Source organism: Gasterosteus aculeatus, chromosome 21 (genome assembly GCF_964276395.1).
Source record: "Gasterosteus aculeatus chromosome 21, fGasAcu3.hap1.1, whole genome shotgun sequence".
Taxonomy (NCBI): domain Eukaryota; kingdom Metazoa; phylum Chordata; class Actinopteri; order Perciformes; family Gasterosteidae; genus Gasterosteus; species Gasterosteus aculeatus.
This window is the reverse complement of record NC_135708.1, coordinates 4,191,419-4,203,773: the sequence shown is the minus strand read 5'-3', so window position 1 is coordinate 4,203,773 and position 12,355 is coordinate 4,191,419. Positions and strand designations below refer to the sequence as shown.

The window sequence follows — 12,355 nt, the reverse complement described above, 5'->3', positions numbered from 1 at the left end:
TCCTTGAGAAATCCGTCGCAAATCAATCATGTGACTTTCTACAAAACAATGCTTTGTTCGAGGATTTCCAGTCAGGATTCCGAGTGCATCACAGTACAGAAACAGCACTGGTGAAAATTACGAATGATCTTCTACTTGCATCGGACCAAGGACTCATCTCTTTTCTTGTCTTGCTGGACCTCAGTGCCGCATTTGATACCATAGACCATTGTATCCTGTTGCAGAGACTAGAACATTTGATTGGTATCAAACGAACTGCACTCAGCTGGTTTAAATCCTACTTATCGGACCGATCCCAGTTTGTGCTTGTAAACGGTGAATCCTCAAAGACCACCAATGTTGGTCACGGAGTCCCACAAGGTTCTGTACTTGGACCGATTTTATTTACCCTCTATATGCTTCCTTTGGGCGATCTTATCAGGAAACACCGCATAAACTTCCATTGTTGTGCAGACGATACTCAACTGTATCTGTCGATCAAGCCAGAAGAGACGGACCAGCTAGTTAGACTTCAAGAATGTCTTGGAGACATCAAAACTTGGATGACCGGCAACTTCCTGATGCTAAACTCAGAAAAAACGGAAGTTATCCTGATAGGCCCAGAGCGCCTTCGAAGCCAGCTGTCGCGTGATACAGTTTTTATGGATGGAATTGCTCTGGTACCCAGCAGCACCGTCAGGAATCTGGGAGGACCAGGATATGACCTTCAACTCGCATATAAAGAAGACTTCAAGGACTGCCTATTTTCATCTACGTAACATATCAAAAATCAGGAACTTCCTGTCTCAAAGTGATGCAGAAAAATTAGTTCATGCGTTTGTCACTTCCAGACTGGACTACTGTAATTCTTTGTTATCAGGCTGCTCTTGTAAATCTCTGAAGCCTCTCCAGTTGATTCAGAATGCTGCAGCACGTGTATTAACAAGAACTAACTTCTCTGCACTGGCTCCCTGTTAAATCATGAATAGATTTTAAGGTACTTCTCCTCACCTACAAGGCACTTGCTGGTGAGGCACCGTCGTATCTTAAAGAGCTTGTAACACCTTGCTGCCCTACAAGGCAGCTGCGCTCCATAGATGCTGGGTTACTTGTTGTTCCTATGGTTTTAAAAAGTTGGCTGGGGGCCAGAGCCTTCATTTATCAAGCTGCTATTTTGTGGACCCAGGTTCCACTTTAAGTCCGGGGGGCGGATTCGGTCAGCTCTTTTAAAGTAAAACTTAAAACGTTCCTCTTTGATTTTGCCTATAGTTAGGGCTGGCTCAGGTTAGTCCGGACCAGCCCTTAGTTAAGCTGCTATAGGCTTAGACTGGCGGGGGACTTCTTAGGACACACCGAGCTCCTCTCCCACGCTCTCGTTCTACCATAATTCACGTTTTATTAATGCACATGACTAATTCAGCTTCTTATTTTACATATTAATCATATTACTGTACTCGTAAACCAATATTACCCTCTCCTTAAGTGTCTGTGCTCTCCCTCCCCACAGGCTTCTGTGGATGGTGGTGGTGCCTGCAGTGGTCCTGCTGTGCGCCTGGCTTACTACTCACAATTACATGAATCATTTCTGTCATATAGTCTCATGTATTATACATTGTTCATTCTGTACACATGACATCATTGTAGTCTGTCCATCCCGGGAGTGGGATCCCTCCTCTGACGTTCTCCCTAAGGTTTCTTCCCTTTTTCCCTCTTGGAAGTTTTTTTCATTTTTTGGGGAGTTTTTCCTGTGCCGATGGAGGGTTTCGGGACAGAGGATGTCGTGTGTGTACAGACTGTAAAGCCCTCTGAGGCTAATTTGTAATTTGCGATTTTGGGCTCTACAATATAAAATGAATTGAATTGAATCGGGTCTCAAACTCCAGCGTCCGGTGCCGCCCGCCGCCAACGGCGAGGAGTGGGCCGACTTTGGCGTACCGTCAGCGCCCCCCCCCCCCTCAACGGCTGTACTGTTTGCCGGTCGGACCGTCAGCTCCGCCGGGTCCATAGCAGGGTAGTCCAAACTGTTTTTCCGAGGGCCACATACCGAAAAATATCCAAAGGACTGGGCCCCTCACTAGATGTGATGTATACTGCCTCACTTCTAATGCAAAAAAATCAATCAAATGCAGGTAAATTATGTTTGATAGTTGAACATGTGTGAAGAAAAACAGCCTCCATCATAGCTCTCCATCAGTAGATTTCATTTTATTTTTGACTGAAAGGTTGGCAGCTCATTCTCTCAGTGAGCCTCAGATGGGTTCTTGTTAGGTTGTAGTTAGAAACCACGAACTGGACGCCGTGAGTGTGTAAATGTAAATGTGTGGACAGAAACAGAAAATAAAAGAAACGTGTGCTGAACAAACCTGCGGTGGTCCTTCCAGAACCCTAAAACGGAACAAACATGCGTGGGCACAAAAGCGCTGGTCCACGAGGCCCCGAGTGTGCAGCGTTCTGAGCCATGCACCACAACGTGGAAGTCAACACCTTCCCTGTATGTTTGGGTTTCGCTTTTCCAGTCTCCACCACTCAAAGCTCAAAGTGCATGTCAACACCTGCTGCCATTCCAGATGCCACCTGCCCATCAGGAGCAGAAATAATCCCCAACGGAGAAACATTCAGAGTAATCTGGGGGTCCGTATCCTGCCAGAGGACACTGTCCAATATGGACAGCAGGAGCTGAAGATCGGACTGTTAGGGTCTCTATCTGCTTAGCAGTTTTTCCCCGTCTGTGCTTTTGTTGTTTTTTTGGTGTTTTGTTGTTTTTTTGCCACTGATCAGGATCAGGGCGCCTCGTATTTATTTTGTCAGATGTAGCGCACCAGTTTGCATATTTATGTCCTGCAGTGTCAGACCCACGGAGTACACGTGACTCCTTTTAATCAGACTCTGGTTATGGTGTCGGGCCTCGGGTTTCCACACCAGAACTGCTTTATCCCCTGACAGACGTCGGTGGAGTTTCCCTCCCGACTCCAGTTGAGCCCGAAGAGCACTTTCTGTTCCCCTTTTGACTATTTGCCTTGTTTGTTTTTTTCTTTTTCCCTTCCCAGGTCGTATGGGAAATACAATCATTGGCTACAAATCAAACTGTTGTGCTTGTGCATTTGGGTCGACCTCCTACTCCCCCTAACGTGGACGTAACGGATCGGAGGAGAACACACAGAGAATGAGGAAGGACACCAGGAGAACAGAACGCACTGTAGAGCAAACGCTCATATTTATTTTACCCAGTAAGTATTAGGAAGTCTGTCTGGAGACGAAAATTTGTCATTCCAGCAGTAAAATACTTTCACTTCACTTTTCAATTCACTGCTGATGCATTTGGACCTGACAGTGTGTCTCATGTAGGCTGAGCTGCTCTTGACACTGTGGAAGTACAGAGTGGGAACATTAGACTGCAAACTGAGAAATCCACTTTTATCTGTCTCAAGTGTCACAAACAAGACTACACAACTCGGCCTCAACACACACGCGCATTGTCTAAACCCTATTAGGATAGGAGAAGATGCACGCCTCAGTGAGCACTTCTTGCTAATCTATTCCTTGAATGCTCCTCATGTGGTGGTGTTGTTATCAAATTGTGGATTTCAAGGAATAATACATCCTTCTGCAGAAGGCTTCAGCACTCACCCACCTGGAGGTGTCACCTCATCGAGGCAGGGTGTCACGGTTTGGGTTCTGTTTTATTTTGTAGTTTTTGGCCTCTGGGTAACTTCCAGTGTGAATTTCGTCGACGAAAACTATGACAAAAATTTTTCGTTAACGAAGCTTTTTTCCACGACTAAAACGAGACTAAGACGAGACGAAAACGATCTTAAAAAATAAAAACTATGACTAAATCTATTCTAACTTTCGTTAACGAGACGAGACGAACATGTTGGTGGTTGACGAAGTCACGATACTTTTTCCCCCTAAATTCTCACGCAGCCGACAGACAACAGACAGAAAAAGTACGGCGGTTATTAACGCGTCACGATGACGTCATCCACCAACCCAGAACGCGCGCAGCGGCGCAGCGGTGGTTCTTGTGCACCGACTACGGACCGCGACGACTATTTTACGCTGCGGCGAGTTTGAATGTGGCTTCGTTAGTTTAGCTCGGCTGTCTCGGGTTAGCTGCCTGTTAGCAGGCTGTTAGCTGCCTGTTAGCTGCCTGTTAGCAGGCTGAAGCCGCGCTGCTTCACAGAAACATGAAGACGCGTTTAAAGACTGTCGGAACTTTTCTGCTCTGGTCTCTGGCGACGGCAGGCAGCGTTTCCTCGCTGGATGAGACGCTCCGTCACAAACGCGTCTAACGTAATAAACTCATTGCAGGTTCTGAAGCCTCACGCATTTCTACTGTAGTTCACGCGCCACATCGTGAGAAGACGGTTAAACCGTCTCGGCCACCGTACGCTCGTTACTAAGCAACATAGAGGCGCGCACACACGTGACAGGTGGCCGTGTCAAAAGCATTGCAAGTAAACAAAGACAACAAAGTGTTGTGTTTAGATCCCTGGTCCTCATGAAGTTGTCACATCTTTGCCAATTTGTTAAATTGCCTTTCAAATAAATGCTTTGCTATTTGTTAAAATCCAAATCTTTTCACTTCCACCATTTGTTCTTGGCCCGGCTCCTCCGTCACATTTTACAACCCATTGTGGCGGGAGGAGGGACTGTTAGCAGAGATGGTTCGCTCAACGGTCCCGGCGTTCATACCCAATGCTAGGCCGAATATTATCGCAGTACAAGTAACACAAGTGGAGCATCATGGCTGTTTGACTTGAACTGAGTCGTCTTTATTGAACGCAGATCCATTTGACCTCTCCTAGGTCACATGTCCATTCAGGGGCATCCTATTGGCCACCGCTTAACACACAATACTGTATATAATGTATAGGAAAGTAAATACAACAGATTGTGACAATGGAGGGCATATACTCATATATGTTAACAGGGACATCTCTAGGCCTGTCCTAGGAGGGACATCTAATGGACAACCAAGTACTGCAAGCTGGACTATTATGCAGCTGTAGACACAACACAGGGGTCCCTGGGCCTGAGAAGGGAAGAAAAGGAGTTTAATAAAGCTATTAAATGGGACTAAAACTAGACTAAAACTAATTACATTTTAGTCTAGTTTTCGTCAACGAAAACTAGACTAAAACTAAGAAGGATTAAAATGACTAAATGTGACTAAAACTAATATGCATTTTTCGTCTAAAGACTAAGACTAAATCAAAAATAGCTGCCAAAATGAACACTGTAACTTCACTTCCTGCCTTGTCCTGTGATTGGCTGCGTGTCATGATTGTTTCCCCCTGTGTCCAATCACCTGCACCTCCCAGGGTATTTAAGCCGTGTGCGTCTCGTGTCACGTCATTGATGAATGTTCTGGAAGTTCAAGTCTGAGGCCACATTTACACATATTTACAGTATTTACAGAAACAAATATTTCTGCCCCTCTGTTTTCAAAAAAAGTTTCTGTTTATGTGAACCCGCATAAATACGTCCCCGGGCGCCATCATAACTACGCCAAACCTGTAGTCGGCAGTGTAACGAGAAGGATAAAGACGTGCAAACCAATCAGAATTCTCAAAACCAACAACAAGTCGCACACTGTGACGTTTGACAACCTAAAACTCTGTTGGACCGAGTTCACACGCAAACACAAAATCTGAGTTTTCAGAAATCTCCACTTTGCCCGGAGTTTTTAGAAACGATCGTTTTCCTTGATAAAACCTCCGTTTGACCCTCCATCGGGGGGGGAGACTACTGTACCCGGTTGCGCTCTAAGGGCTTAGATACCGTAGGACTGATCTCAGGACGACACCAGAACTTCTAGCCTGTGGAGGTCACCTGAGGTCTTTACCAACATTGGTTTGATGCCACAACTCCTCCAGTGTTGTGAGTTTGTGTGTTGAACAGTGAAGCGTGAGTGTGAGGTGTAATACCTGGCGTCCTCCAGGGCCCGTCTCTCCTCTCCCCCCCTACAGATACGTTGGACATTAGAAGACGTCCAACTTACAGGAAGTGTCACATCCAAATAGAGGCTGGTGGAGGAGTCCGCCCTGTCAGCCGCATGGGGAGTGACCAGAGACGCACAGGACGCCGGCAAAGCCACCGATCAGGATCAGGGCGCCTCCTATTTATCAGCTTTCACGCACGGCTTTTGAAGTGAGAAGGACGACCTTCAGCACCATTGAAATGAATCATGTCATCTAAGCAACGTATGAACAAGTACATATCATAGCAGCCATTACTATCTACAGTCCAACATGCAAACGAAGGCTACAAATCATTCATAGTGTCGTCTGTTACCATTCGTTCTAAACCAAACCATCCAGGTGTTATTTGAAATGGTGCATGTACCATAATAGATGACTTTCACCTTGTGACCTTTGAACCCAGACAGTCCCGTGGCACCCGGCAGCCCTGGAAACCCCGACTCCCCTGCCGAGCCCTATAGAAGTGAGAGTGTAAATCAATGGCTGCCATCGAAGAAACCACAGTGGTGCTGTTCTGCTGTGTTCCTCAAACTGGCCCATTTCACCCCACGTGTCCCACCATCATGTCCAAAGAGGAAGCACCTACAGGGGAAAATAACGCTGGAGTTCTTTCCAGGTGTGTCTCTCCTATTGTGTGTAGAAACTTGCCAGCTGCTTCAGGGTCAGGGGTCGCCCTAAAGGTCACCGAGCCAGAAGCGACTTCCAACAGGAACAATCTGTACCCGTCACCAACAGATACAGGAACGCTTCACACTGTTCGTTAGTAAACGTATGTTCTGCAAATGAGTCCAGATAACTTTTTCCATCGAAGCTAGAAGCTAAAAACCCAAAACCCCAAAACCAATCGGTAGCACAGACGACGCTGAATGCAGCTGTACGGCGTTGGGGGGGTTCTAAGCCCATTGTCACTTCATCGCACTGCATGAAAAGTGGGATTTTCGGCAGTATGCGGCACTGTAAATTGTCGTGGAATTTGCGGGCAATGCCGAAAACTGCCGTAAATTGTCAGAAATTGACGTGGGCCTCCCTTGGCAGTTGTCCCCCCATCACTCCCCTCCTCCTAATTCTAGGGGAGGCTTTGACATGTAAATGAAAATGCTGTGAGCTATACAAATGCAAATCAGGGTCGCAGAGGGAGTTTTAGCCCAGGTGACATTTTTTTAAAAGGTAAGAAAATCTCTGGTACAAATAGATCAGGCTCAGGAGCCTAATTATACACTCTTACATTTTGGCTTGAATTGATTTATTTAATTTAAATATGCTAGATTACTGTGTACGCCATTAGCAATGGCAAATGTTATGTAAAAAAGATACACAAAATAACTTCTTTAAAAAATTAGTTTTAATCAAGGTAAAATGAGCATTCCATGCAAACAACATTTGAATCAGAATGAGGGGTCTGCAGAGATCACAGTCTCCTAGAGCTCAACTACAGTGCATAGTGGCAGGACTACAGTGACCTTTTCTTTGGTCTTACTTAAATGCACAGAGGATGTATTAACCACACATCTTCTAGCAATGCGCTCAACTGGCAGAAATGATGCTGGGTATGACGTATCTGTTCCCTGCAAGCCCCAAACTTCTATTGGCTTTCCATAAAAATGTCTGTCCGGGTGGAGATGAAGCCAGGAAACTTGTGCAAGAACAAGTTTAAATGCCGTACCCTTTGACACAACATTAACAACTATAAACTGCTTTATAATGGCTGGTCGTAGTTCTGCTAGAGGGTCAAGGACGGGTTCCTCAAAACTGTTGGTGTTTCCACACCACTTAGCATGAACATATGCTGACCTTTCTGCTCTGCATCTATCGATTGAGTAAGTTACATTCATATATGTTACCCGTTTACATGTCATGGCAAAACATTCAACCTCAGTGACACAAGGGTACATGTGATGATACATTGTCAACATTGCATGTCTGTCAGACTCAAGATTGTCTGGTGGAATGGAGAAAGAGGCACCACTGTACAGATTTCTAGGGAAAGTCGTTCTGCTGACACCAAAACACTGCTTTACATAAAGTATATCAGCTGTTTCAAAGTCCCAACCATTTGTCTTCCTAAAATACTGGTCCTTCCGTATAACAATAACCTCTTATGTGATTGGAGGACCCTTCGTCCAATCACGTGTGAGGTCATAGGCATGACTCAGACTCGTCTTGCAGTACTTGCAAGACGAGCATACAAACAGACACGTGTGTGTTACTATATTCAGAAGAACTGTATCTCCAGTTCCTTTGTTTGGTTTTTCCTGCTTCGTGAATAATGGCGGGACGACGTCTCGCGTTCAACTCGCCTTCAACTCCTCTCCGCGGTCACCAACGTTCGGCCAGTCCGCAGACAGACGAGAAGAAGCTGCTGATGCTCTCAGTGGATCGTCTCGTCAACTCCAACAACAAACTGCCGATATCAACGAGCGGTTCGCTCCACTGGAGCGTTCGGGACTCTGCGGGTTTCTGTCCATGGAGGAGAGGAACCGACTCAAAGAAGAGGAGACGGGCGCACGATCCCACGATAGCGGTAAGAATACGTTCGATGACTGCAAGCTAAGCTAAAAGTAGCGTAGCCTCAAGCTAAGCTAAGAGTAGCCTAGTACAGAGCTACCAACTCTCACGGTTTCGCCGTGTGACACACGCTTTTGCATGTTTTCACACGCACTCACGCCACACAACCAATTTCTCACGGCAAAAAAAAAAATTCTGATTTTGGGCCGAAGCGCGTTCGTTCCTTTTCAAACTCCCCGACAATAGATGGCGCTAAGGAGCGCGTCTGTGAACCTATTCGCTGCATAGACATCCTATTTACCCCAAAGAGTCCCGAAGTCAGCAACAGAAGAAGGTTTTCAAACAGACACTCAGGAGGAGCAAAGACTAAGGTACGTTAATGACATGTGGTTCAATTAAGTACTCACTCTCTTAAACTTTAAATCTGGAAAGAAATTATTAGTTGTGTTTGTGAGTGTGATTTTGAGTGGTGAATGTAAGCTGGCATAACAAGCCTCTTGGTATACTGCACGCTCAAAACATAATTGCTCACTGTGAGCAGCCTTAATAAACAATGCTTAATAAATAAATTACTAACCAGCTTCTGATCTCCTTCTTAATACCTCATTTTTGTTTTATTTATGTGTATTTATATTATGTGTATACATTGTTTTGCTTTGAAAGGCTACTGTTTAAGCACTTTAAGCACTTTATTTGTTGCACTTTTTTGTTTGATAATGAAAAATATTTTTCCCTAACTAAACTTGTCATTTTTTGCTGAACATAAATCATTAAGTGCTCTTAAGAATACAATTATTAACAATATAGGTTAGTTTTCAGTTAAGAATTGGTTGAATACCATTGTAATCCAAATGTCAATCAACCTAAATTGGTCTAATCTTAAACACAGGTCTATTAATTAGGCTATATTGTGGTACATAGACAGTCATTGAGGCACAGCAATAGTTTTCTGGTTGAATGTCCAGCTCAAGTCTAGAAGGCCCCACAAGTCATGAGGAGATGAACATGAATCAGAATAAGTTCAGGCATACCACCCCAAAATCCACTAGAATGCATGAAATAACATCTACTTAAACCCAAATGTCCTGGGGGTGGACCTTCAGCTATGTCTTTGCTTCACAGGATGTTGTCCATCTCCAGTAGGCCGCCCCTATCAAGACTTTGGGCCCCACAAACCACCAGAATGCAGGGTACAACATGGGTACTACGCCAAATGAATTCCAATTTCCTGATATTTGAGCCACCAACGTGTGTGGCTGCGCGCGCGGCAAGATTTTGGTCACCCCCGACAAAATCTCACTCCAAGGTTCTTTGAAAAGTTGGCAGCTCTGCTAGTAGCCTTACAAGTGAGCAGAAACAGCTTTATTAAAGTGTGTTTTCTTTGCCGTGTCGTTTACAGGAAGCGCTGCGCCGTCGTCACAACTACGAGACGAACTACAGGCGCTACGAACCGGAGCGAGGGTCAGATTTAAAGAATATGCTTTCATTCTGCGGTATAAGGAAATATATACGTATAGATACCGATCATAACTTTACATTTTGTTTTCACAGACTAATCTCGCCTCATAATGAGGCGGTGACCTCGTATTTGCTCCGGGAAAAGTCCAGATTTGTGTAAGTGACACTGTTTCTCCTTCCTTGTTAAATGTTACTGTGACTTGCGTTTGGTTTTTTTAAATTCATACCACACTCATTTAATTGTTTTCCAGCCGCCTGTGAGACGTATTTTGAGACGTACGCAGGAGCTTCAGGTTCAGGCGGAACACTCATTGCGGGCGGAAGCTGCGAAGGATTCAGCGCGGAGTCGAGCGAGAAGAAACACGGTCAGAGTTTATTTGCTGACTAGTTTCAGGTGCATTGATCGATGTGTTGTGTCCGTACGCATCGCACAGTACTGATTCATTGTTGTTTTTACAGCTGCTGGAATCGAGACAAAGTGTGCTGGCTGATGACGAGGTGGAACTATGGAACTCCGCCACCGTAGAGCTCACGTCGGGCGGAGGGGACGGCGTTGTTGGCGGGGTCTCGGGTGGATCGTACGGTCGCCACACGCACACGAGCCGCCTGCACAACAGACCTGCCTCGGAAAACACGCCGCCAGTGACGGTCAACAACCCCGAGGAGGCAAACGGACAGTTTACTGAGCTGTAGTTACCCAAGTGTGGGCAGATCCTCACTTTGTATGTAGTTGTTGTTTGTGTGTTGTTAATAAAGCTCTTTCTTTGCATAAACATGTGTCAAATGTTCATTTTCTCCGTAAAATTCATTGATGTCCTGGTTGGTATCCTAATAATAGTGTTGTAGCCTACATAGGATAACCATGAAATGAATATACAGCATAATATAAATATATAAATATATATAAATAAAATGAGGCGGGTGACCAATAGCGACAGATCTGCCAACCAATCACGAGTGATTGAAAGTTGTGGTTTCATCCAATCATGAACAAGGAAACTCAAGCCTGGTCTGCCCACGTGTGGTTTTGCTGCCAATCACGAGTGATTTTATTTGTTAGTAAGTTGTTTCCTCCAATAAGGAGTAAGGATATTCAAGCCCGCTCGGCTCGGCCACCCGCGGCTTCGCTGCATTCATATGCTAATTCGGACCATTCGCACCTCCGACAGCTCTCCCCCTACGTCATGGTTCGTTTCCGACAATTTGTGGCACAGACAAACGCGACGTGCGCGGGTTGCAAATTGTCGGAAATTGTCGGAAATTAGGGAGATTTCCGGGCGTTTACGGGGACGAAAATCTCACTCTTAATGCAGTGTGTATCACAACTAGCTGTAATGAAAACATCGCCACCTATCGTATCGGATATGACATGCTTTCGGCCAATAATTCGATTTATTCACTGCCATGTATATTGGGATAATAGCACCTCCCCCAGAAAGATAGCATAGTCCGACTAAGCAAAGCTTCCAATTATACCATCATGTAAACACACTGAGTGTCTTTTGAATCTGCAGTAGAACTCATTGAGCTCGTCTGCCAGGCGGAGGTCATTCATGGAGTGGGGGGTTTTTGGCTTGTAGTTGGTGAGGTGTTTGTCTCCAGACCGAAGCAGAGTCACTTGCTGAGAACTGTTGTTGGAGTTTCTCAGAGTACAGTCGTTTAGCATCTCTCACCGCCTTGCTAAACTTGTATTTTGCCTCTGTGTACAAGTCTTTGTCCCCACTCCTAAATGCCTGATCCTTCTGCAGGCGTAGTGTTCTGAGCTCCGCTGTGAACCAGGGTTTGTCGTTGTTGTAACTCACCCTGGTGCATGATGGTACACAGCTGTCCTCACAGAAGCCGATGTAGGAAGTTACAGCCTCTGTGAACTCATCCAGACTGTCAGTAGCCGTCCTGAAAACATCCCAGTCTGTGCAGTCAAAGCACGGCCGAAGATCCTCCAGCGCCTCACTGGTCCACTTCTTGAATTCCCTCAGCACAGGTTTGCAGAGCTTTAGTTTCTGCCTGTATGCAGGAATCAGATGGACCATGACGTGGTCAGAGTGTCCCAGTGCAGCACGAGGGACGGCGTGATGAGCCCTGCTTACTGTGGTGTAACAGTGATCCAGCGTGTTCTCCTCTCTGGTGGGCATTTAATAAACTGTCTGTATTTAGGAAGTTCATGGGTGAGATTTCCTTTGTTAAAGTCCCCGAGGACAATAACTAAAGAGTCCGGGTTGGTCCGCTCCACACGCCGTATCTGGTCGGCGAGTGTCCGCTGTGCCTCGTGCTCGTTGCCTGCATTGTGGATGAGCTGCAGAGGTGGAATGGTGGTAGCAGGAGACCTGCAGGAGAGAGTTACAGTAGTCAGACTGACGACGCTTCATGAATTAGACCAATGGATCAAATGCATTTAGTGTCCACCAGGATACAGCCCTGATTCTGACACT

The 12,355-nt window shown here is 45.6% G+C and overlaps 1 long non-coding RNA gene across 1 annotated transcript in view; it reads left to right on the top strand.

The window, feature by feature from the left end:
* The window catches only part of LOC144390403 (uncharacterized), a 111,098-nt gene that overhangs the window by 86,747 nt on the left and 11,996 nt on the right, over window positions 1-12,355 (top strand). The gene's annotated exons all lie outside the window — the stretch shown is intronic.